The sequence below is a fragment of the Argiope bruennichi genome, chromosome 8 (assembly GCF_947563725.1).
Source record: "Argiope bruennichi chromosome 8, qqArgBrue1.1, whole genome shotgun sequence".
Taxonomy (NCBI): domain Eukaryota; kingdom Metazoa; phylum Arthropoda; class Arachnida; order Araneae; family Araneidae; genus Argiope; species Argiope bruennichi.
In genome coordinates, this window is record NC_079158.1 from 1,896,850 (window position 1) to 1,923,358 (window position 26,509).

Below are 26,509 nucleotides of genomic sequence, written 5' to 3' on the forward strand. Positions count from 1 at the left end.
CTATGAATCATTCCAAATCATATATTTCAAAACAATATTATAAATTTAAAATATTTCTATATTTTATCGGAATTTTAAGAGTGAAGTTCCTGCACATGCGCAGAATCTATTAATATTCTTAGCATTGTGCTTTTGAAACCAGATTTACACAATACTTAAAACTTATTGCCGAGTCGTAATAAGAATCTTTGACACTTCAGAAGCTCTCGAGATACGAGTCTTGGTGGCTAGATCGGCAGGGTGTGTCATTGTATTTTGCTGGTCTGTTCGAATCTCGAGATCGTTAAAGATTTTATAATTTTTCTTTTTTTTAAATAAATTTTATCTTTATTTCTCTATTATTCATAGAGTAACTATGAATCAATCCAAATCATATATTTCAAAACAATATTATAAATTTAAAATATTTCTATATTTTATCGGAATTTTAAGAGTCAAGTTCCCGCACATGCGCAGAATCTATTAATATTCTTAGCTTTGTGCTTTTAAAACCAGATTTACACAATACTTAAAACTTATTGCCGAGTCGTAATGAGAATCTTTGACCCTTGAGAAGCTCTCGAGGTACGAGTCTTGGTGGCTAGATCGGCAGGGTGTGTCATTGTATTTTGCTGGTCTTCTGTTCGAATCTCGAGATCGACAAATAATTTATAATTTTTCTTTTTTTTTTAAATTTTATCTTTATTTCTCCATTATTCATAGAGTTACTATGAATCATTCCAAATCATATATTTCAAAACAATATTATAAATTTAAAATATTTCTATATTTTATCGGAATTTTAAGGGTCAAGTTCCCGCACATGCGCAGAATCTATTAATATTCTTAGCTTTGTGCTTTTAAAACCAGATTTACACAATACTTAAAACTTATTGCCGAGTCGTAATGAGAATCTTTGACCCTTGAGAAGCTCTCGAGGTACGAGTCTTGGTGGCTAGATCGGCAGGGTGTGCCATTGTATTTTGCTGGTCTTCTGTTCGAATCTCGAGATCGACAAATAATTTATAATTTTTCTTTTTTTTTAAATTTTATCTTTATTTCTCCATTATTCATAGAGTTACTATGAATCATTCCAAATCATATATTTCAAAACAATATTATAAATTTAAAATATTTCTATATTTTATCGGAATTTTAAGAGTCAAGTTCCCGCACATGCGCAGAATCTATTAATATTCTTAGCTTTGTGCTTTTAAAACCAGATTTACACAATACTTAAAACTTATTGCCGAGTCGTAATGAGAATCTTTGACCCTTGAGAAGCTCTCGAGGTACGAGTCTTGGTGGCTAGATCGGCAGGGTGTGTCATTGTTTTTTGCTTATCTTCTGTTCGAATCTCGAGATCGACAAATAATTTATAATTTTTCTTTTTTTTTTTAAATTTTATCTTTATTTCTCCATTATTCATAGAGTTTCTATGAATCATTCCAAATCATATATTTCAAAACAATATTATAAATTTAAAATATTTCTATATTTTATCGGAATTTTAAGGGTTAAGTTCCCGCACATGCGCAGAATCTATTAATATTCTTAGCTTTGTGCTTTTAAAACCAGATTTACACAATACTTAAAACTTATTGCCGAGTCGTAATGAGAATCTTTGACCCTTGAGAAGCTCTCGAGGTACGAGTCTTGGTGGCTAGATCGGCAGGGTGTGTCATTGTATTTTGCTGGTCTTCTGTTCGAATCTCGAGATCGACAAATAATTTATAATTTTTCTTTTTTTTTTAAATTTTATCTTTATTTCTCCATTATTCATAGAGTTAATATGAATCATTCCAAATCATATATTTCAAAACAATATTATAAATTTAAAATATTTCTATATTTTATCGGAATTTTAAGAGTCAAGTTCCCGCACATGCGCAGAATCTATTAATATTCTTAGCATTGTGCTTTTAAAACCAGATTTACACAATACTTAAAACTTATTGCTGAGTCGTAATGAGAATCTTTGACCCTTCAGAAGCTCTCGATTTACGCGTCTTTGTGGCTAGATCGGCAGTGTGTGTCATTGTATCTTGCTGGTCTTCTGTTCGAATCTCGAGATCGTCAAAGATTTTATAATTTTTCTTTTTTTAAATAAATTTTATCTATATTTCTCCATTATTCATAGAGTTACTATGAATCATTCCAAATCATATATTTCAAAACAATATTATAAATTTAAAATATTTCTATATTTTATCGGAATTTTAAGAGTCAGGTTCCCGCACATGCGCAGAATCTATTAATTTTCTTAGCATTGTCCTTTTAAAACCAGATTTACACAATACTTAAAACATTTTGCCGAGTCGTAATGAGAATCTTTGACCCTTCAGAAGCTCTCGAGGTACGCGTCCTGGTGGCTAGATCGGCAGTGTGTGTCATTGTATTTTGCTGGTCTTCTGTTCGAATCTCGAGATCGACAAAGATTTTATAATTTTTCTTTTTTTTAAATAAATTTTATCTATATTTCTCCATTATTCATAGAGTTACTATGAATCATTCCAAATCATATATTTCAAAACAATATTATAAATTTAAAATATTTCTATATTTTAACGGAATTTTAAGAGTCAAGTTCCCGCACATGCGCAGAATCTATTAATATTCTTAGCATTGTGCTTTTAAAACCAGATTTACACAATACTTAAAACTTATTGCTGAGTCGTAATGAGAATCTTTGACCCTTCAGAAGCTCTCGGGGTACGCGTCTTGGTGGCTAGATCGGCAGTGTGTGTCATTGTATCTTGCTGGTCTTCTGTTCGAATCTCGAGATCTACAAAGATTTTATAATTTTTCTTTTTTTTAAATAAATTTTATCTATATTTCTCCATTATTCATAGAGTTACTATGAATCATTCCAAATCATATATTTCAAAACAATATTATAAATTTAAAATATTTCTATATTTTATCGGAATTTTAAGAGGTAAGTTCGCGCACATGCGCAGAATCTATTAATATTCTTAGTATTGTGCTTTTAAAACCAGATTTACACAATACTTAAAACTTATTGCCGAGTCGTAATGAGAATCTTTGAAACTTCAGAAGCTCTGGAGGGACGAGTCTTGGTGGCTATATCGGCAGGGTGTGTCATTCATTGTATTTTGCTGGTCTTCTGTTCGAATCTCGAGATCGACAAAGATTTTATAATTTTTCTTTTTTTTTTAAATTTTATCTTTATTTCTAAATTATTCATAGAGTTTCTATGAATCATTCCAAATCATATATTTCAAAACAATATTATAAATTTAAAATATTTCTATATTTTATCGGAATTTTAAGAGTGAAGTTCCTGCACATGCGCAGAATCTATTAATATTCTTAGCATTGTGCTTTTGAAACCAGATTTACACAATACTTAAAACTTATTGCCGAGTCGTAATAAGAATCTTTGACACTTCAGAAGCTCTCGAGATACGAGTCTTGGTGGCTAGATCGGCAGGGTGTGTCATTGTATTTTGCTGGTCTGTTCGAATCTCGAGATCGTTAAAGATTTTATAATTTTTCTTTTTTTTAAATAAATTTTATCTTTATTTCTCTATTATTCATAGAGTAACTATGAATCAATCCAAATCATATATTTCAAAACAATATTATAAATTTAAAATATTTCTATATTTTATCGGAATTTTAAGAGTCAAGTTCCCGCACATGCGCAGAATCTATTAATATTCTTAGCTTTGTGCTTTTAAAACCAGATTTACACAATACTTAAAACTTATTGCCGAGTCGTAATGAGAATCTTTGACCCTTGAGAAGCTCTCGAGGTACGAGTCTTGGTGGCTAGATCGGCAGGGTGTGTCATTGTATTTTGCTGGTCTTCTGTTCGAATCTCGAGATCGACAAATAATTTATAATTTTTCTTTTTTTTAAATAGTTTTTATCTTTATTTCTCCATTATTCATAGAGTTACTATGAATCATTCCAAATCATATATTTCAAAACAATATTATAAATTTAAAATATTTCTATATTTTATCGGAATTTTAAGAGTCAAGTTCCCGCACATGCGCAGAATCTATTAATATTCTTAGCTTTGTGCTTTTAAAACCAGATTTACACAATACTTAAAACTTATTGCCGAGTCGTAATGAGAATCTTTGACCCTTGAGAAGCTCTCGAGGTACGAGTCTTGGTGGCTAGATCGGCAGGGTGTGTCATTGTTTTTTGCTGGTCTTCTGTTCGAATCTCGAGATCGACAAATAATTTATAATTTTTCTTTTTTTTTTAAATTTTATCTTTATTTCTCCATTATTCATAGAGTTTCTATGAATCATTCCAAATCATATATTTCAAAACAATATTATAAATTTAAAATATTTCTATATTTTATCGGAATTTTAAGGGTCAAGTTCCCGCACATGCGCAGAATCTATTAATATTCTTAGCTTTGTGCTTTTAAAACCAGATTTACACAATACTTAAAACTTATTGCCGAGTCGTAATGAGAATCTTTGACCCTTGAGAAGCTCTCGAGGTACGAGTCTTGGTGGCTAGATCGGCAGGGTGTGTCATTGTATTTTGCTGGTCTTCTGTTCGAATCTCGAGATCGACAAATAATTTATAATTTTTCTTTTTTTTTAAAATTTTATCTTTATTTCTCCATTATTCATAGAGTTACTATGAATCATTCCAAATCATATATTTCAAAACAATATTATAAATTTAAAATATTTCTATATTTTATCGGAATTTTAAGAGTCAAGTTCCCGCACATGCGCAGAATCTATTAATATTCTTAGCTTTGTGCTTTTAAAACCAGATTTACACAATACTTAAAACTTATTGCCGAGTCGTAATGAGAATCTTTGACCCTTGAGAAGCTCTCGAGGTACGAGTCTTGGTGGCTAGATCGGCAGGGTGTGTCATTGTATTTTGCTGGTCTTCTGTTCGAATCTCGAGATCGACAAATAATTTATAATTTTTCTTTTTTTTTTTAAATTTTATCTTTATTTCTCCATTATTCATAGAGTTAATATGAATCATTCCAAATCATATATTTCAAAACAATATTATAAATTTAAAATATTTCTATATTTTATCGGAATTTTAAGAGTCAAGTTCCCGCACATGCGCAGAATCTATTAATATTCTTAGCATTGTGCTTTTAAAACCAGATTTACACAATACTTAAAACTTATTGCTGAGTCGTAATGAGAATCTTTGACCCTTCAGAAGCTCTCGATTTACGCGTCTTTGTGGCTAGATCGGCAGTGTGTGTCATTGTATCTTGCTGGTCTTCTGTTCGAATCTCGAGATCGTCAAAGATTTTATAATTTTTCTTTTTTTTAAATAAATTTTATCTATATTTCTCCATTATTCATAGAGTTACTATGAATCATTCCAAATCATATATTTCAAAACAATATTATAAATTTAAAATATTTCTATATTTTATCGGAATTTTAAGAGTCAAGTTCCCGCACATGCGCAGAATCTATTAATTTTCTTAGCATTCTGCTTTTAAAACCAGATTTACACAATACTTAAAACTTATTGCCGAGTCGTAATAAGAATCTTTGACCCTTCAGAAGCTCTCGAGGTACGAGTTTTGGTGGCTAGATCGGTAGGGTGTGTCATTGTATTTTGCTAGTCTTCTGTTCGAATCTCGAGATCGACAAATAATTTATAATTTTTCTTTTTTTAAAATAAATTTTATCTTTATTTCTCCATTATTCATAGAGTTTCTATGAATCATTCCAAATCATATATTTCAAAACAATATTATAAATTTAAAATATTTCTATATTTTATCGGAATTTTAAGAGTCAAGTTCCCGCACATGCGCAGAATCTATTAATATTCTTAGCATTGTGCTTTTAAAACCAGATTTACACAATACTTAAAACTTATTGCTGAGTCGTAATGAGAATCTTTGACCCTTCAGAAGCTCTCGGGGTACGCGTCTTGGTGGCTAGATCGGCAGTGTGTGTCATTGTATCTTGCTGGTCTTCTGTTCGAATCTCGAGACCTACAAAGATTTTATAATTTTTCTTTTTTTTAAATAAATTTTATCTATATTTCTCCATTATTCATAGAGTTACTATGAATCATTCCAAATCATATATTTCAAAACAATATTATAAATTTAAAATATTTCTATATTTTATCGGAATTTTAAGAGGTAAGTTCGCGCACATGCGCAGAATCTATTAATATTCTTAGTATTGTGCTTTTAAAACCAGATTTACACAATACTTAAAACTTATTGCCGAGTCGTAATGAGAATCTTTGAAACTTCAGAAGCTCTCGAGGGACGAGTCTTGGTGGCTATATCGGCAGGGTGTGTCATTGTATTTTGCTGGTCTTCTGTTCGAATCTCGAGATCGACAAAGATTTTATAATTTTTCTTTTTTTTTTAAATTTTATCTTTATTTCTAAATTATTCATAGAGTTTCTATGAATCATTCCAAATCATATATTTCAAAACAATATTATAAATTTAAAATATTTCTATATTTTATCGGAATTTTAAGAGTGAAGTTCCTGCACATGCGCAGAATCTATTAATATTCTTAGCATTGTGCTTTTGAAACCAGATTTACACAATACTTAAAACTTATTGCCGAGTCGTAATAAGAATCTTTGACACTTCAGAAGCTCTCGAGATACGAGTCTTGGTGGCTAGATCGGCAGGGTGTGTCATTGTATTTTGCTGGTCTGTTCGAATCTCGAGATCGTTAAAGATTTTATAATTTTTCTTTTTTTTAAATAAATTTTATCTTTATTTCTCTATTATTCATAGAGTAACTATGAATCAATCCAAATCATATATTTCAAATAATATTATAAATTTAAAATATTTCTATATTTTATCGGAATTTTAAGAGTCAAGTTCCCGCACATGCGCAGAATCTATTAATATTCTTAGCTTTGTGCTTTTAAAACCAGATTTACACAATACTTAAAACTTATTGCCGAGTCGTAATGAGAATCTTTGACCCTTGAGAAGCTCTCGAGGTACGAGTCTTGGTGGCTAGATCGGCAGGGTGTGTCATTGTATTTTGCTGGTCTTCTGTTCGAATCTCGAGATCGACAAATAATTTATAATTTTTCTTTTTTTTTAAATTTTATCTTTATTTCTCCATTATTCATAGAGTTACTATGAATCATTCCAAATCATATATTTCAAAACAATATTATAAATTTAAAATATTTCTATATTTTATCGGAATTTTAAGAGTGAAGTTCCCGCACATGCGCAGAATCTATTAATATTCTTAGTATTGTGCTTTTAAAACCAGATTTACACAATACTTAAAACTTATTGCCGAGTCGTAATGAGAATCTTTGAAACTTCAGAAGCTCTCGAGGGACGAGTCTTGGTGGCTAGATCGGCAGGGTGTGTCATTGTATTTTGCTGTCTTCTGTTCGAATCTCGAGATCGACAAATAATTTATAATTTTTCTTTTTTTTAAATAATTTTTATCTTTATTTCTCCATTATTCATAGAGTTTCTATCAATCATTAGAAATCATATATTTCAAAACAATATTATAAATTTAAAATATTTCTATATTTTATCGGAATTTTAAGAGTGAAGTTCCCGCACATGCGCAGAATCTATTAATATTCTTAGTATTGTGCTTTTAAAACCAGATTTACACAATACTTAAAACTTATTGCCGAGTCGTAATGAGAATCTTTGACACTTCAGAAGCTCTCGAGGTACGAGTCTTGGTGGCTAGATCGGCAGGGTGTGTCATTGCATTTTGCTGGTCTTCTGTTCGAATCTCGAGATCGACAAATAATTTATAATTTTTCTTTTTTTTAAATAAATTTTATCTATATTTCTCCATTATTCATAGAGGTACTATGAATCATTCCAAATCATATATTTCAAAACAATATTATAAATTTAAAATATTTCTATATTTTATCGGAATTTTAAGAGTCAAGTTCCCGCACATGCGCAGAATCTATTAATATTCTTAGTATTGTGCTTTTAAAACCAGATTTACACAATACTTAAAACTTATTGCCGAGTCGTAATGAGAATCTTTGAAACTTCAGAAGCTCTCGAGGGACGAGTCTTGGTGGCTAGATCGGCAGGGTGTGTCATTTTATTTTGCTGGTCTTCTGTTCGAATCTCGAGATCGACAAATAATTTATAATTTTTCTTTTTTTTAAATAGTTTTTATCTTTATTTCTCCATTATTCATAGAGTTACTATGAATCAATCCAAATCATATATTTCAAAACAATATTATAAATTTAAAATATTTCTATATTTTATCGGAATTTTAAGAGTCAAGTTCCCGCACATGCGCAGAATCAATTAATATTCTTAGCATTGTGCTTTTAAGACCAGACTTACACAATACTTAAAACTTATTGCCGAGTCGTAATGAGAATCTTTGACCCTTCAGAAGCTCTCGAGGTACGCGTCTTGGTGGCTAGATCGGCAGAGTGTGTCATTGTATTTTGCTGGTCTTCTGTTCGAATCTCGAGATCGACAAAGATTTTATAATTTTTCTTTTTTTTAAATAAATTTTATCTATATTTCTCCATTATTCATAGAGTTACTATGAATCATTCCAAATCATATATTTCAAAACAATATTATAAATTTAAAATATTTCTATATTTTATCGGAATTTTAAGTGTCAAGTTCCCGCACATGCGCAGAATCTATTAATTTTCTTAGCATTGTGCTTTTAAAACCAGATTTACACAATACTTAAAACTTATTGCCGAGTCGTAATGAGAATCTTTGACACTTCAGAAGCTCTCGAGGGACGAGTCTTGGTGGCTAGATCGGCAAGGTGTGTCATTGTATTTTGCTGGTCTTCTTTTCGAATCTCGAGAACGACAAATAATTTATAATTTTTCTTTTATTTAAATAATTTTTATCTTTATTTCTCCATTATTCATAGAGTTTCTATGAATCATTCCAAATCATATATTTCAAAACAATATTATAAATTTAAAATATTTCTATATTTTATCGGAATTTTAAGAGTGAAGTTCCTGCACATGCGCAGAATCTATTAATATTCTTAGCATTGTGCTTTTAAAACCAGATTTACACAATACTTAAAACTTATTGCCGAGTCGTAATAAGAATCTTTGACCCTTCAGAAGCTCTCGAGATACGAGTCTTGGTGGCTAGATCGGCAGGGTGTGTCATTGTATTTTGCTGGTCTGTTCGAATCTCGAGATCGTTAAAGATTTTATAATTTTTCTTTTTTTTAAATAAATTTTATCTTTATTTCTCCATTATACATAGAGTTTCTATGAATCATTCCAAATCATATATTTCAAAACAATATTATAAATTTAAAATATTTCTATATTTTATCGGAATTTTAAGAGTCAAGTTCGCGCACATGCGCAGAATCTATTAATATTCTTAGCATTGTGCTTTTAAAACCAGATTTACACAATACTTAAAACTTATTGCCGAGTCGTAATAAGAATCTTTGACCCTTCAGAAGCTCTCGAGATACGAGTCTTGGTGGCTAGATCGGCAGGGTGTGTCATTGTATTTTGCTGGTCTGTTCGAATCTCGAGATCGTTAAAGATTTTATAATTTTTCTTTTTTTTAAATAAATTTTATCTTTATTTCTCTATTATTCATAGAGTAACTATGAATCAATCCAAATCATATATTTCAAAACAATATTATAAATTTAAAATATTTCTATATTTTATCGGAATTTTAAGAGTCAAGTTCCCGCACATGCGCAGAATCTATTAATATTCTTAGTATTGTGCTTTTAAAACCAGATTTACACAATACTTAAAACTTATTGCCGAGTCGTAATGAGAATCTTTGAAACTTCAGAAGCTCTCGAGGGACGAGTCTTGGTGGCTAGATCGGCAGGGTGTGTCATTTTATTTTGCTGGTCTTCTGTTCGAATCTCGAGATCGACAAATAATTTATAATTTTTCTTTTTTTTAAATAGTTTTTATCTTTATTTCTCCATTATACATAGAGTTTCTATGAATCATTCCTAATCATATATTTCAAAACAATATTATAAATTTAAAATATTTCTATATTTTATCGGAATTTTAAGAGTCAAGTTCGCGCACATGCGCAGAATCAATTAATATACTTAGCATTATGCTTTTAAAACCAGATTTACACAATACTTAAAACTTATTACCGAGTCGTAATGAGAATCTTTGACACTTCAGAAGCTCTCGAAGGACGAGTCTTGGTGGCTAGATCGGCAGGGTGTGTCATTGTATTTTGCTGGTCTTCTGTTCGAATCTCGAGATCGACAAAGATTTTATAATTTTTCTTTTTTTTAAATAAATTTTATCTTTATTTCTCTATTATTCATAGAGTTACTATGAATCAATCCAAATCATATATTTCAAAACAATATTATAAATTTAAAATATTTCTATATTTTATCGGAATTTTAAGAGTCAAGTTCCCGCACATGCGCAGAATCAATTAATATTCTTAGCATTGTGCTTTTAAGACCAGACTTACACAATACTTAAAACTTATTGCCGAGTCGTAATGAGAATCTTTGACCCTTCAGAAGCTCTCGAGGTACGCGTCTTGGTGGCTAGATCGGCAGAGTGTGTCATTGTATTTTGCTGGTCTTCTGTTCGAATCTCGAGATCGACAAAGATTTTATAATTTTTTTTTTTTTTTAAATAAATTTTATCTATATTTCTCCATTATTCATAGAGTTACTATGAATCATTCCAAATCATATATTTCAAAACAATATTATAAATTTAAAATATTTCTATATTTTATCGGAATTTTAAGAGTCAAGTTCCCGCACATGCGCAGAATCTATTAATATTCTTAGCATTTTGCTTTTAAAACCAGATTTACACAATACTTAAAACTTATTGCCGAGTCATAATGAGAATCTTTGACCCTTCAGAAGCTCTCTAGGTACCAGTCTTGGTGGCTAGATCGGCAGGGTGTGTCATTGAATTTTGCTGGTCTTCTGTTCGAATCTCGAGATCGACAAATAATTTATAATTTTTCTTTTTTTAAATAAATTTTATCTTTATTTCGCCATTATTCATAGAGTTTCTATGAATCATTCCAAATCATATATTTCAAAACAATATTATAAATTTAAAATATTTCTATATTTTATCGGAATTTTAAGAGTGAAGTTCCTGCACATGCGCAGAATCTATTAATATTCTTAGCATTGTGCTTTTAAAACCAGATTTACACAATACTTAAAACTTATTGCCGAGTCGTAATAAGAATCTTTGACCCTTCAGAAGCTCTCGAGATACGAGTCTTGGTGGCTAGATCGGCAGGGTGTGTCATTGTATTTTGCTGGTCTGTTCGAATCTCGAGATCGTTAAAGATTTTATAATTTTTCTTTTTTTTAAATAAATTTTATCTTTATTTCTCCATTATACATAGAGTTTCTATGAATCATTCCAAATCATATATTTCAAAACAATATTATAAATTTAAAATATTTCTATATTTTATCGGAATTTTAAGAGTCAAGTTCGCGCACATGCGCAGAATCTATTAATATTCTTAGCATTGTGCTTTTAAAACCAGATTTACACAATACTTAAAACTTATTGCCGAGTCGTAATAAGAATCTTTGACCCTTCAGAAGCTCTCGAGATACGAGTCTTGGTGGCTAGATCGGCAGGGTGTGTCATTGTATTTTGCTGGTCTGTTCGAATCTCGAGATCGTTAAAGATTTTATAATTTTTCTTTTTTTTAAATAAATTTTATCTTTATTTCTCTATTATTCATAGAGTAACTATGAATCAATCCAAATCATATATTTCAAAACAATATTATAAATTTAAAATATTTCTATATTTTATCGGAATTTTAAGAGTCAAGTTCCCGCACATGCGCAGAATCTATTAATATTCTTAGTATTGTGCTTTTAAAACCAGATTTACACAATACTTAAAACTTATTGCCGAGTCGTAATGAGAATCTTTGAAACTTCAGAAGCTCTCGAGGGACGAGTCTTGGTGGCTAGATCGGCAGGGTGTGTCATTTTATTTTGCTGGTCTTCTGTTCGAATCTCGAGATCGACAAATAATTTATAATTTTTCTTTTTTTTAAATAGTTTTTATCTTTATTTCTCCATTATACATAGAGTTTCTATGAATCATTCCAAATCATATATTTCAAAACAATATTATAAATTTAAAATATTTCTATATTTTATCGGAATTTTAAGAGTCAAGTTCGCGCACATGCGCAGAATCAATTAATATACTTAGCATTATGCTTTTAAAACCAGATTTACACAATACTTAAAACTTATTGCCGAGTCGTAATGAGAATCTTTGACACTTCAGAAGCTCTCGAAGGACGAGTCTTGGTGGCTAGATCGGCAGGGTGTGTCATTGTATTTTGCTGGTCTTCTGTTCGAATCTCGAGATCGACAAAGATTTTATAATTTTTCTTTTTTTTAAATAAATTTTATCTTTATTTCTCTATTATTCATAGAGTTACTATGAATCAATCCAAATCATATATTTCAAAACAATATTATAAATTTAAAATATTTCTATATTTTATCGGAATTTTAAGAGTCAAGTTCCCGCACATGCGCAGAATCAATTAATATTCTTAGCATTGTGCTTTTAAGACCAGACTTACACAATACTTAAAACTTATTGCCGAGTCGTAATGAGAATCTTTGACCCTTCAGAAGCTCTCGAGGTACGCGTCTTGGTGGCTAGATCGGCAGAGTGTGTCATTGTATTTTGCTGGTCTTCTGTTCGAATCTCGAGATCGACAAAGATTTTATAATTTTTCTTTTTTTTAAATAAATTTTATCTATATTTCTCCATTATTCATAGAGTTACTATGAATCATTCCAAATCATATATTTCAAAACAATATTATAAATTTAAAATATTTCTATATTTTATCGGAATTTTAAGAGTCAAGTTCCCGCACATGCGCAGAATCTATTAATATTCTTAGCATTTTGCTTTTAAAACCAGATTTACACAATACTTAAAACTTATTGCCGAGTCATAATGAGAATCTTTGACCCTTCAGAAGCTCTCTAGGTACCAGTCTTGGTGGCTAGATCGGCAGGGTGTGTCATTGAATTTTGCTGGTCTTCTGTTCGAATCTCGAGATCGACAAATAATTTATAATTTTTCTTTTTTTAAATAAATTTTATCTTTATTTCGCCATTATTCATAGAGTTTCTATGAATCATTCCAAATCATATATTTCAAAACAATATTATAAATTTAAAATATTTCTATATTTTATCGGAATTTTAAGAGTGAAGTTCCTGCACATGCGCAGAATCTATTAATATTCTTAGCATTGTGCTTTTAAAACCAGATTTACACAATACTTAAAACTTATTGCCGAGTCGTAATAAGAATCTTTGACCCTTCAGAAGCTCTCGAGATACGAGTCTTGGTGGCTAGATCGGCAGGGTGTGTCATTGTATTTTGCTGGTCTGTTCGAATCTCGAGATCGTTAAAGATTTTATAATTTTTCTTTTTTTTAAATAAATTTTATCTTTATTTCTCCATTATACATAGAGTTTCTATGAATCATTCCAAATCATATATTTCAAAACAATATTATAAATTTAAAATATTTCTATATTTTATCGGAATTTTAAGAGTCAAGTTCGCGCACATGCGCAGAATCAATTAATATACTTAGCATTATGCTTTTAAAACCAGATTTACACAATACTTAAAACTTATTGCCGAGTCGTAATGAGAATCTTTGACACTTCAGAAGCTCTCGAAGGACGAGTCTTGGTGGCTAGATCGGCAGGGTGTGTCATTGTATTTTGCTGGTCTTCTGTTCGAATCTCGAGATCGACAAAGATTTTATAATTTTTCTTTTTTTTAAATAAATTTTATCTTTATTTCTCTATTATTCATAGAGTTACTATGAATCAATCCAAATCATATATTTCAAAACAATATTATAAATTTAAAATATTTCTATATTTTATCGGAATTTTAAGAGTCAAGTTCCCGCACATGCGCAGAATCAATTAATATTCTTAGCATTGTGCTTTTAAGACCAGACTTACACAATACTTAAAACTTATTGCCGAGTCGTAATGAGAATCTTTGACCCTTCAGAAGCTCTCGAGGTACGCGTCTTGGTGGCTAGATCGGCAGAGTGTGTCATTGTATTTTGCTGGTCTTCTGTTCGAATCTCGAGATCGACAAAGATTTTATAATTTTTCTTTTTTTTAAATAAATTTTATCTATATTTCTCCATTATTCATAGAGTTACTATGAATCATTCCAAATCATATATTTCAAAACAATATTATAAATTTAAAATATTTCTATATTTTATCGGAATTTTAAGAGTCAAGTTCCCGCACATGCGCAGAATCTATTAATATTCTTAGCATTTTGCTTTTAAAACCAGATTTACACAATACTTAAAACTTATTGCCGAGTCATAATGAGAATCTTTGACCCTTCAGAAGCTCTCTAGGTACCAGTCTTGGTGGCTAGATCGGCAGGGTGTGTCATTGAATTTTGCTGGTCTTCTGTTCGAATCTCGAGATCGACAAATAATTTATAATTTTTCTTTTTTTAAATAAATTTTATCTTTATTTCGCCATTATTCATAGAGTTACTATGAATCATTCCAAATCATATATTTCAAAACAATATTATAAATTTAAATATTTCTATATTTTATCAGAATTTTAAGAGTCAAGTTCCCGCACATGCGCAGAATCTATTAATATTCTTAGCATTGTGCTTTTAAGACCAGACTTACACAATACTTAAAACTTATTGCCGAGTCGTAATGAGAATCTTTGACCCTTCAGAAGCTCTCGAGGTACGCGTCTTGGTGGCTAGATCGGCAGGGTGTGTCATTGTATTTTGCTGGTCTTCTGTTCGAATCTCGAGATCGACAAAGATTTTATAATTTTTCTTTTTTTTAAATAAATTTTATCTATATTTCTCCATTATTCATAGAGTTACTATGAATCATTCCAAATCATATATTTCAAAACAATATTATAAATTTAAATATTTCTATATTTTATCAGAATTTTAAGAGTCAAGTTCCCGCACATGCGCAGAATCTATTAATATTCTTAGCATTGTGCTTTTAAGACCAGACTTACACAATACTTAAAACTTATTGCCGAGTCGTAATGAGAATCTTTGACCCTTCAGAAGCTCTCGAGGTACGCGTCTTGGTGGCTAGATCGGCAGGGTGTGTCATTGTATTTTGCTGGTCTTCTGTTCGAATCTCGAGATCGACAAAGATTTTATAATTTTTCTTTTTTTTAAATAAATTTTATCTATATTTCTCCATTATTCATAGAGTTACTATGAATCATTCCAAATCATATATTTCAAAACAATATTATAAATTTAAAATATTTCTATATTTTATCGGAATTTTAAGAGTCAAGTTCCCGCACATGCGCAGAATCTATTAATATTCTTAGCATTGTGCTTTTAAGACCAGACTTACACAATACTTAAAACTTATTGCCGAGTCGTAATGAGAATCTTTGACCCTTCAGAAGCTCTCGAGGTACGCGTCTTGGTGGCTAGATCGGCAGGGTGTGTCATTAAATTTTGCTGGTCTTCTGTTCGAATCTCGAGATCGACAAAGATTTTATAATTTTTCTTTTTTTTAAATAAATTTTATCTATATTTCTCCATTATTCATAGAGTTACTATGAATCATTCCAAATCATATATTTCAAAACAATATTATAAATTTAAAATATTTCTATATTTTATCGGAATTTTAAGAGTCAAGTTCCCGCACATGCGCAGAATCTATTAATATTCTTAGCATTGTGCTTTTAAAACCAGATTTACACAATACTTAAAACTTATTGCCGAGTCATAATGAGAATCTTTGACCCTTCAGAAGCTCGCTAGGTACCAGTCTTGGTGGCTAGATCGGCAGGGTGTGTCATTGAATTTTGCTGGTCTTCTGTTCGAATCTCGAGATCGACAAATAATTTATAATTTTTCTTTTTTTAAATAAATTTTATCTTTATTTCGCCATTATTCATAGAGTTACTATGAATCATTCCAAATCATATATTTCAAAACAATATTATAAATTTAAATATTTCTATATTTTATCGGAATTTTAAGAGTCAAGTTCCCGCACATGCGCAGAATCTATTAATATTCTTAGCAGTGTGCTTTTAAAACCAGATTTACACAATTCTTAAAACTTATTGCCGAGTCGTAATGAGAACCTTTGACCCTTCAGAAGCTCTCGAGGTACGCGTCTGGGTGGCTAGATCGGCAGAGTGTGTCATTGTATTTTGCTGGTCTTCTGTTCGAATCTCGAGATCGACAAAGATTTTATAATTTTTCTTTTTTTTAAATAAATTTTATCTTTATTTCTCTATTATTCATAGAAATACTATGAATCTATCCAAATCATATATTTCAAAACAATATTATAAATTTAAAATATTTCTATATTTTATCGGAATTTTAAGAGTCAAGTTCCCGCACATGCGCAGAATCAATTAATATTCTTAGCTTTGTGCTTTTAAAACCAGATTTACACAATACTTAAAACTTATTGCCGAGTCGTAATGAGAATCTTTGACCCTTCAGAAGCTCTCGAGGGACGAGTCTTGGTGGCTAGATCGGCAAGGTGTGTCATTGTATTTTGCTGGTCTTCTTTTCGAATCTCGAGAACGACAAATAATTTATAATTTTTCTTTTATTTAAATAATTTTTATCTTTATTTCTCCATTATTCATAGAGTTTCTATGAATCATTCCAAATCATATATTTCAAAACAATATTATAAATTTAAAATATTTCTATATTTTATCGGAATTTTAAGAGTGAAGTTCCTGCACATGCGCAGAATCTATTAATATTCTTAGCATTGTGCTTTTAAAACCAGATTTACACAATACTTAAAACTTATTGCCGAGTCGTAATAAGAATCTTTGACCCTTCAGAAGCTCTCGAGATACGCGTCTTGGTGGCTAGATCGGCAGGGTGTGTCATTGTATTTTGCTGGTCTGTTCGAATCTCGAGATCGTTAAAGATTTTATAATTTTTCTTTTTTTTAAATAAATTTTATCTTTATTTCTCTATTATTCATAGAGTTACTATGAATCATTCCAAATCATATATTTCAAAACAATATTATAAATTTAAAATATTTCTATATTTTATCGGAATTTTAAGAGTCAAGTTCCCGCACATGCGCAGAATCTATTAATATTCTTAGCATTGTGCTTTTAAAACCAGATTTACACAATACTTAAAACTTATTGCCGAGTCGTAAGGAGAATCTTTGACCCTTCAGAAGCTCTCGAGGTACGCGTCTTGGTGGCTAGATCGGCAGAGTGTGTCATTGTATTTTGCTGGTCTTCTGTTCGAATCTCGAGATCGACAAAGATTTTATAATTTTTCTTTTTTTTTAAATAAATTTTATCTTTATTTTTCCATTATTCATAGAGTTACTATGAATCAATCCAAATCATATATTTCAAAACAATATTATAAATTTAAAATATTTCTATATTTTATCGGAATTTTAAGAGTCAAGTTCCCGCACATGCGCAGAATCTATTAATATTCTTAGCATTGTGCTTTTAAGACCAGACTTACACAATACTTAAAACTTATTGCCGAGTTGTAATGAGAATCTTTGACCCTTCAGAAGCTCTCGAGGTACGCGTCTTGGTGGCTAGATCGGCAGGGTGTGTCATTAAATTTTGCTGGTCTTCTGTTCGAATCTCGAGATCGACAAAGATTTTATAATTTTTCTTTTTTTTAAATAAATTTTATCTATATTTCTCCATTATTCATAGAGTTACTATGAATCATTCCAAATCATATATTTCAAAACAATATTATAAATTTAAAATATTTCTATATTTTATCGGAATTTTAAGAGTCAAGTTCCCGCACATGCGCAGAATCTATTAATATTCTTAGCATTGTGCTTTTAAAACCAGATTTACACAATACTTAAAACTTATTGCCGAGTCATAATGAGAATCTTTGACCCTTCAGAAGCTCGCTAGGTACCAGTCTTGGTGGCTAGATCGGCAGGGTGTGTCATTGAATTTTGCTGGTCTTCTGTTCGAATCTCGAGATCGACAAATAATTTATAATTTTTCTTTTTTTAAATAAATTTTATCTTTATTTCGCCATTATTCATAGAGTTACTATGAATCATTCCAAATCATATATTTCAAAACAATATTATAAATTTAAATATTTCTATATTTTATCGGAATTTTAAGAGTCAAGTTCCCGCACATGCGCAGAATCTATTAATATTCTTAGCAGTGTGCTTTTAAAACCAGATTTACACAATTCTTAAAACTTATTGCCGAGTCGTAATGAGAACCTTTGACCCTTCAGAAGCTCTCGAGGTACGCGTCTGGGTGGCTAGATCGGCAGAGTGTGTCATTGTATTTTGCTGGTCTTCTGTTCGAATCTCGAGATCGACAAAGATTTTATAATTTTTCTTTTTTTTAAATAAATTTTATCTTTATTTCTCTATTATTCATAGAAATACTATGAATCTATCCAAATCATATATTTCAAAACAATATTATAAATGTAAAATATTTCTATATTTTATCGGAATTTTAAGAGTCAAGTTCCCGCACATGCGCAGAATCAATTAATATTCTTAGCTTTGTGCTTTTAAAACCAGATTTACACAATACTTAAAACTTATTGCCGAGTCGTAATGAGAATCTTTGACCCTTCAGAAGCTCTCGAGGGACGAGTCTTGGTGGCTAGATCGGCAGGGTGTGTCATTTTATTTTGCTGGTCTTCTGTTCGAATCTCGAGATCGACAAATAATTTATAATTTTTCTTTTTTTTAAATAGTTTTTATCTTTATTTCTCCATTATACATAGAGTTTCTATGAATCATTCCAAATCATATATTTCAAAACAATATTATAAATTTAAAATATTTCTATATTTTATCGGAATTTTAAGAGTCAAGTTCCCGCACATGCGCAGAATCTATTAATATTCTTAGCATTTTGCTTTTAAAACCAGATTTACACAATACTTAAAACTTATTGCCGAGTCATAATGAGAATCTTTGACCCTTCAGAAGCTCTCTAGGTACCAGTCTTGGTGGCTAGATCGGCAGGGTGTGTCATTGAATTTTGCTGGTCTTCTGTTCGAATCTCGAGATCGACAAATAATTTATAATTTTTCTTTTTTTAAATAAATTTTATCTTTATTTCGCCATTATTCATAGAGTTACTATGAATCATTCCAAATCATATATTTCAAAACAATATTATAAATTTAAATATTTCTATATTTTATCGGAATTTTAAGAGTCAAGTTCCCGCACATGCGCAGAATCAATTAATATTCTTAGCTTTGTGCTTTTAAAACCAGATTTACACAATACTTAAAACTTATTGCCGAGTCGTAATGAGAATCTTTGACCCTTCAGAAGCTCTCGAGGTACGCGTCTTGATGGCTAGATCGGCAGGGTGTGTCATTGTATTTTGCTGGTCTTCTGTTCGAATCTCGAGATCGACAAAGATTTTATAATTTTTCTTTTTTTTTAATAAATTTTATCTATATTTCTCCATTATTCATAGAGTTACTATGAATCATTCCAAATCGTATATTTCAAAACAAAATTATAAATTTAAAATATTTCTATATTTTATCGGAATTTTAACAGTCAAGTTCGCGCACATGCGCAGAATCAATTAATATTCTTAGCATTGTGCTTTTAAAACCAGATTTACACAATACTTAAAACTTATTGCCGAGTCGTAATGAGAATCTTTGACCCTTCAGAATTTCTCGAGGTACGCGTCTTGGTGGCTAGATCGGCAGAGTGTGTCATTGTATTTTGCTGGTCTTCTGTTCGAATCTCGAGATCGACAAAGATTTTATAATTTTTCTTTTTTTTTAAATAAATTTTATCTTTATTTTTCCATTATTCATAGAGTTACTATGAATCAATCCAAATCATATATTTCAAAACAATATTATAAATTTAAAATATTTCTATATTTTATCGGAATTTTAAGAGTCAAGTTCCCGCACATGCGCAGAATCTATTAATATTCTTAGCATTGTGCTTTTAAGACCAGACTTACACAATACTTAAAACTTATTGCCGAGTCGTAATGAGAATCTTTGACCCTTCAGAAGCTCTCGAGGTACGCGTCTTGGTGGCTAGATCGGCAGGGTGTGTCATTAAATTTTGCTGGTCTTCTGTTCGAATCTCGAGATCGACAAAGATTTTATAATTTTTCTTTTTTTTAAATAAATTTTATCTATATTTCTCCATTATTCATAGAGTTACTATGAATCATTCCAAATCATATATTTCAAAACAATATTATAAATTTAAAATATTTCTATATTTTATCGGAATTTTAAGAGTCAAGTTCCCGCACATGCGCAGAATCTATTAATATTCTTAGCATTGTGCTTTTAAAACCAGATTTACACAATACTTAAAACTTATTGCCGAGTCATAATGAGAATCTTTGACCCTTCAGAAGCTCTCTAGGTACCAGTCTTGGTGGCTAGATCGGCAGGGTGTGTCATTGAATTTTGCTGGTCTTCTGTTCGAATCTCGAGATCGACAAATAATTTATAATTTTTCTTTTTTTAAATAAATTTTATCTTTATTTCGCCATTATTCATAGAGTTACTATGAATCATTCCAAATCATATATTTCAAAACAATATTATAAATTTAAATATTTCTATATTTTATCGGAATTTTAAGAGTCAAGTTCCCGCACATGCGCAGAATCTATTAATATTCTTAGAAGTGTGCTTTTAAAACCAGATTTACACAATTCTTAAAACTTATTGCCGAGTCGTAATGAGAACCTTTGACCCTTCAGAAGCTCTCGAGGTACGCGTCTGGGTGGCTAGATCGGCAGAGTGTGTCATTGTATTTTGCTGGTCTTCTGTTCGAATCTCGAGATCGACAAAGATTTTATAATTTTTCTTTTTTTTAAATAAATTTTATCTTTATTTCTCTATTATTCATAGAGTTACTATGAATCAATCCAAATCATATATTTCAAAACAATATTATAAATTTAAAATATTTCTATATTTTATCGGAATTTTAAGAGTCAAGTTCCCGCACATGCGCAGAATCAATTAATATTCTTAGCTTTGTGCTTTTAAAACCAGATTTACACAATACTTAAAACTTATTGCCGAGTCGTAATGAGAATCTTTGACCCTTCAGAAGCTCTCGAGGTACGCGTCTTGATGGCTAGATCGGCAGGGTGTGTCATTGTATTTTGCTGGTCTTCTGTTCGAATCTCGAGATCGACAAAGATTTTATAATTTTTCTTTTTTTTTAATAAATTTTATCTATATTTCTCCATTATTCATAGAGTTACTATGAATCATTCCAAATCGTATATTTCAAAACAAAATTATAAATTTAAAATATTTCTATATTTTATCGGAATTTTAACAGTCAAGTTCGCGCACATGCGCAGAATCAATTAATATTCTTAGCTTTGTGCTTTTAAAACCAGATTTACACAATACTTAAAACTTATTGCCGAGTCGTAATGAGAATCTTTGACCCTTCAGAAGCTCTCGAGGTACGCGTCTTGATGGCTAGATCGGCAGGGTGTGTCATTGTATTTTGCTGGTCTTCTGTTCGAATCTCGAGATCGACAAAGATTTTATAATTTTTCTTTTTTTTTTAATAAATTTTATCTATATTTCTCCATTATTCATAGAGTTACTATGAATCATTCCAAATCGTATATTTCAAAACAAAATTATAAATTTAAAATATTTCTATATTTTATCGGAATTTTAACAGTCAAGTTCGCGCACATGCGCAGAATCAATTAATATTCTTAGCATTGTGCTTTTAAAACCAGATTTACACAATACTTAAAACTTATTGCCGAGTCGTAATGAGAATCTTTGACCCTTCAGAAGCTCTCGAGGTACGCGTCTTGGTGGCTAGATCGGCAGAGTGTGTCATTGTATTTTGCTGGTCTTCTGTTCGAATCTCGAGATCGACAAAGATTTTATAATTTTTCTTTTTTTTTAAATAAATTTTATCTTTATTTTTCCATTATTCATAGAGTTACTATGAATCAATCCAAATCATATATTTCAAAACAATATTATAAATTTAAAATATTTCTATATTTTATCGGAATTTTAAGAGTCAAGTTCCCGCACATGCGCAGAATCTCTTAATATTCTTAGCATTGTGCTTTTAAGACCAGATTTACACAATACTTAAAACTTATTGCCGAGTCGTAATGAGAATCTTTGACCCTTCAAAAGCTCTCGAGGTACGAGTCTTGGTGGCTAGATCGGCAGGGTGTGTCATTGTATTTTGCTGGTCTTCTGTTCGAATCTCGAGATCGACAAACATTTTATAATTTTTCTTTTTTTTAAATAAATTTTATCTTTATTTCTCCATTATTCATAGAGTTACTATGAATCATTCCAAATCATATATTTCAAAACAATATTATAATTTAAAATATTTCTATATTTTATCGGAATTTTAAGAGTCAAGTTCCCGCACATGCGCAGAATCTCTTAATATTCTTAGCATTGTGCTTTTAAGACCAGATTTACACAATACTTAAAACTTATTGCCGAGTCGTAATGAGAATCTTTAACCCTACAGAAGCTCTCGAGGTACGCGTCTTTGTGGCTAGATCGGCAGGGTGTGTCATTGTATTTTGCTAGTCTGTTCGAATCTCGAGATCGACAAAGATTTTATAATTTTTCTTTTTTTTTAAATAAATTTTATCTTTATTTCTCTATTATTCATAGAGTTACTATGAATCAATCCAAATCATATATTTCAAAACAATATTATAAATTTAAAATATTTCTATATTTTATCGGAATTTTAAGAGTCAAGTTCCCGCACATGCGCAGAATCAATTAATATTCTTAGCTTTGTGCTTTTAAAACCAGATTTACACAATACTTAAAACTTATTGCCGAGTCGTAATGAGAATCTTTGACCCTTCAGAAGCTCTCGAGGTACGCGTCTTGGTGGCTAGATCGGCAGGGTGTGTCATTGTATTTTGCTGGTCTTCTGTTCGAATCTCGAGATCGACAAAGATTTTATAATTTTTCTTTTTTTTAAATACATTTTTTCTATATTTCTCCATTATTCATAGAGTTACTATGAATCATTCCAAATCATATATTTCAAAACAATATTATAAATTTACAATATTTCTATATTTTATCGGAATTTTAAGAGTCAAGTTCCCGCACATGCGCAGAATCTCTTAATATTCTTAGCATTGTGCTTTTAAGACCAGATTTACACAATACTTAAAACTTATTGCCGAGTCGTAATGAGAATCTTTGACCCTTCAGAAGCTCTCGCGATACGAGTCTTGGTCACTATATCGGCAGGGTGTGTCATTGTATTTTGCTGTCTTCTGTTCGAATCTCGAGATCGACAAATAATTTATAATTTTTCTTTTTTTTAAATAAATTTTATCTTTATTTTTCCATTATTCATAGAGTTACTATGAGTCATTATAAATCATATATTTCAAAACAATGTTATAAATTTAAAATATTTCTATATTTTATCGGAATTTTAAGAGTCAAGTTCGCGCACATGCGCAGAATCTCTTAATATTCTTAGCATTGTGCTTTTAAGACCAGATTTACACAATACTTAAAACTTATTGCCGAGTCGTAATGAGAATCTTTGACCCTTCAAAAGCTCTCGAGGTACGAGTCTTGGTGGCTAGATCGGCAGGGTGTGTCATTGTATTTTGCTGGTCTTCTGTTCGAATCTCGAGATCGACAAACATTTTATAATTTTTCTTTTTTTTAAATAAATTTTATCTTTATTTCTCCATTATTCATAGAGTTACTATGAATCATTCCAAATCATATATTTCAAAACAATATTATAATTTAAAATATTTCTATATTTTATCGGAATTTTAAGAGTCAAGTTCCCGCACATGCTCAGAATCTCTTAATATTCTTAGCATTGTGCTTTTAAGACCAGATTTACACAATACTTAAAACTTATTGCCGAGTCGTAATGAGAATCTTTAACCCTACAGAAGCTCTCGAGGTACGCGTCTTGGTGGCTAGATCGGCAGGGTGTGTCATTGTATTTTGCTAGTCTGTTCGAATCTCGAGATCGACAAAGATTTTATAATTTTTCTTTTTTTTTAAATAAATTTTATCTTTATTTCTCTATTATTCATAGAGTTACTATGAATCAATCCAAATCATATATTTCAAAACAATATTATAAATTTAAAATATTTCTATATTTTATCGGAATTTTAAGAGTCAAGTTCCCGCACATGCGCAGAATCAATTAATATTCTTAGCAGTGTGCTTTTAAAACCAGATTTACACAATTCTTAAAACTTATTGCCGAGTCGTAATTAGAACCTTTGACCCTTCAGAAGCTCTCGAGGTACGCGTCTGGGTGGCTAGATCGGCAGAGTGTGTCATTGTATTTTGCTGGTCTTCTGTTCGAATCTCGAGATCGACAAAGATTTTATAATTTTTCTTTTTTTAAAATAAATTTTATCTTTATTTCTCTATTATTCATAGAAATACTATGAATCTATCCAAATCATATATTTCAAAACAATATTATAAATTTAAAATATTTCTATATTTTATCGGAATTTTAAGAGTCAAGTTCCCGCACATGCGCAGAATCAATTAATATTCTTAGCTTTGTGCTTTTAAAACCAGATTTACACAATACTTAAAACTTATTGCCGAGTCGTAATGAGAATCTTTGACCCTTCAGAAGCTCTCGAGGGACGAGTCTTGGTGGCTAGATCGGCAAGGTGTGTCATTGTATTTTGCTGGTCTTCTTTTCGAATCTCGAGAACGACAAATAATTTATAATTTTTCTTTTATTTAAATAATTTTTATCTTTATTTCTCCATTATTCATAGAGTTTCTATGAATCATTCCAAATCATATATTTCAAAACAATATTATAAATTTAAAATATTTCTATATTTTATCGGAATTTTAAGAGTGAAGTTCCTGCACATGCGCAGAATCTATTAATATTCTTAGCATTGTGCTTTTAAAACCAGATTTACACAATACTTAAAACTTATTGCCGAGTCGTAATAAGAATCTTTGACCCTTCAGAAGCTCTCGAGATACGAGTCTTGGTGGCTAGATCGGCAGGGTGTGTCATTGTATTTTGCTGGTCTGTTCGAATCTCGAGATCGTTAAAGATTTTATAATTTTTCTTTTTTTTAAATAAATTTTATCTTTATTTCTCTATTATTCATAGAGTAACTATGAATCAATCCAAATCATATATTTCAAAACAATATTATAAATTTAAAATATTTCTATATTTTATCGGAATTTTAAGAGTCAAGTTCCCGCACATGCGCAGAATCTATTAATATTCTTAGTATTGTGCTTTTAAAACCAGATTTACACAATACTTAAAACTTATTGCCGAGTCGTAATGAGAATCTTTGAAACTTCAGAAGCTCTCGAGGGACGAGTCTTGGTGGCTAGATCGGCAGGGTGTGTCATTTTATTTTGCTGGTCTTCTGTTCGAATCTCGAGATCGACAAATAATTTATAATTTTTCTTTTTTTTAAATAGTTTTTATCTTTATTTCTCCATTATACATAGAGTTTCTATGAATCATTCCAAATCATATATTTCAAAACAATATTATAAATTTAAAATATTTCTATATTTTATCGGAATTTTAAGAGTCAAGTTCGCGCACATGCGCAGAATCAATTAATATACTTAGCATTATGCTTTTAAAACCAGATTTACACAATACTTAAAACTTATTGCCGAGTCGTAATGAGAATCTTTGACACTTCAGAAGCTCTCGAAGGACGAGTCTTGGTGGCTAGATCGGCAGGGTGTGTCATTGTATTTTGCTGGTCTTCTGTTCGAATCTCGAGATCGACAAAGATTTTATAATTTTTCTTTTTTTTAAATAAATTTTATCTTTATTTCACTATTATTCATAGAGTTACTATGAATCAATCCAAATCATATATTTCAAAACAATATTATAAATTTAAAATATTTCTATATTTTATCGGAATTTTAAGAGTCAAGTTCCCGCACATGCGCAGAATCTATTAATATTCTTAGCATTTTGCTTTTAAAACCAGATTTACACAATACTTAAAACTTATTGCCGAGTCATAATGAGAATCTTTGACCCTTCAGAAGCTCTCTAGGTACCAGTCTTGGTGGCTAGATCGGCAAGGTTTGTCATTGTATTTTGCTGGTCTTCTGTTCGAATCTCGAGATCGACAAAGATTTTATAATTTTTCTTTTTTTTAAATAAATTTTATCTATATTTCTCCATTATTCATAGAGTTACTATGAATCATTCCAAATCATATATTTCAAAACAATATTATAAATTTAAAATATTTCTATATTTTATCGGAATTTTAAGAGTCAAGTTCCCGCACATGCGCAGAATCTATTAATATTCTTAGCATTGTGCTTTTAAAACCAGATTTACACAATACTTAAAACTTATTGCCGAGTCATAATGAGAATCTTTGACCCTTCAGCAGCTCTCGAGGTACGAGTCTTGGTGGCT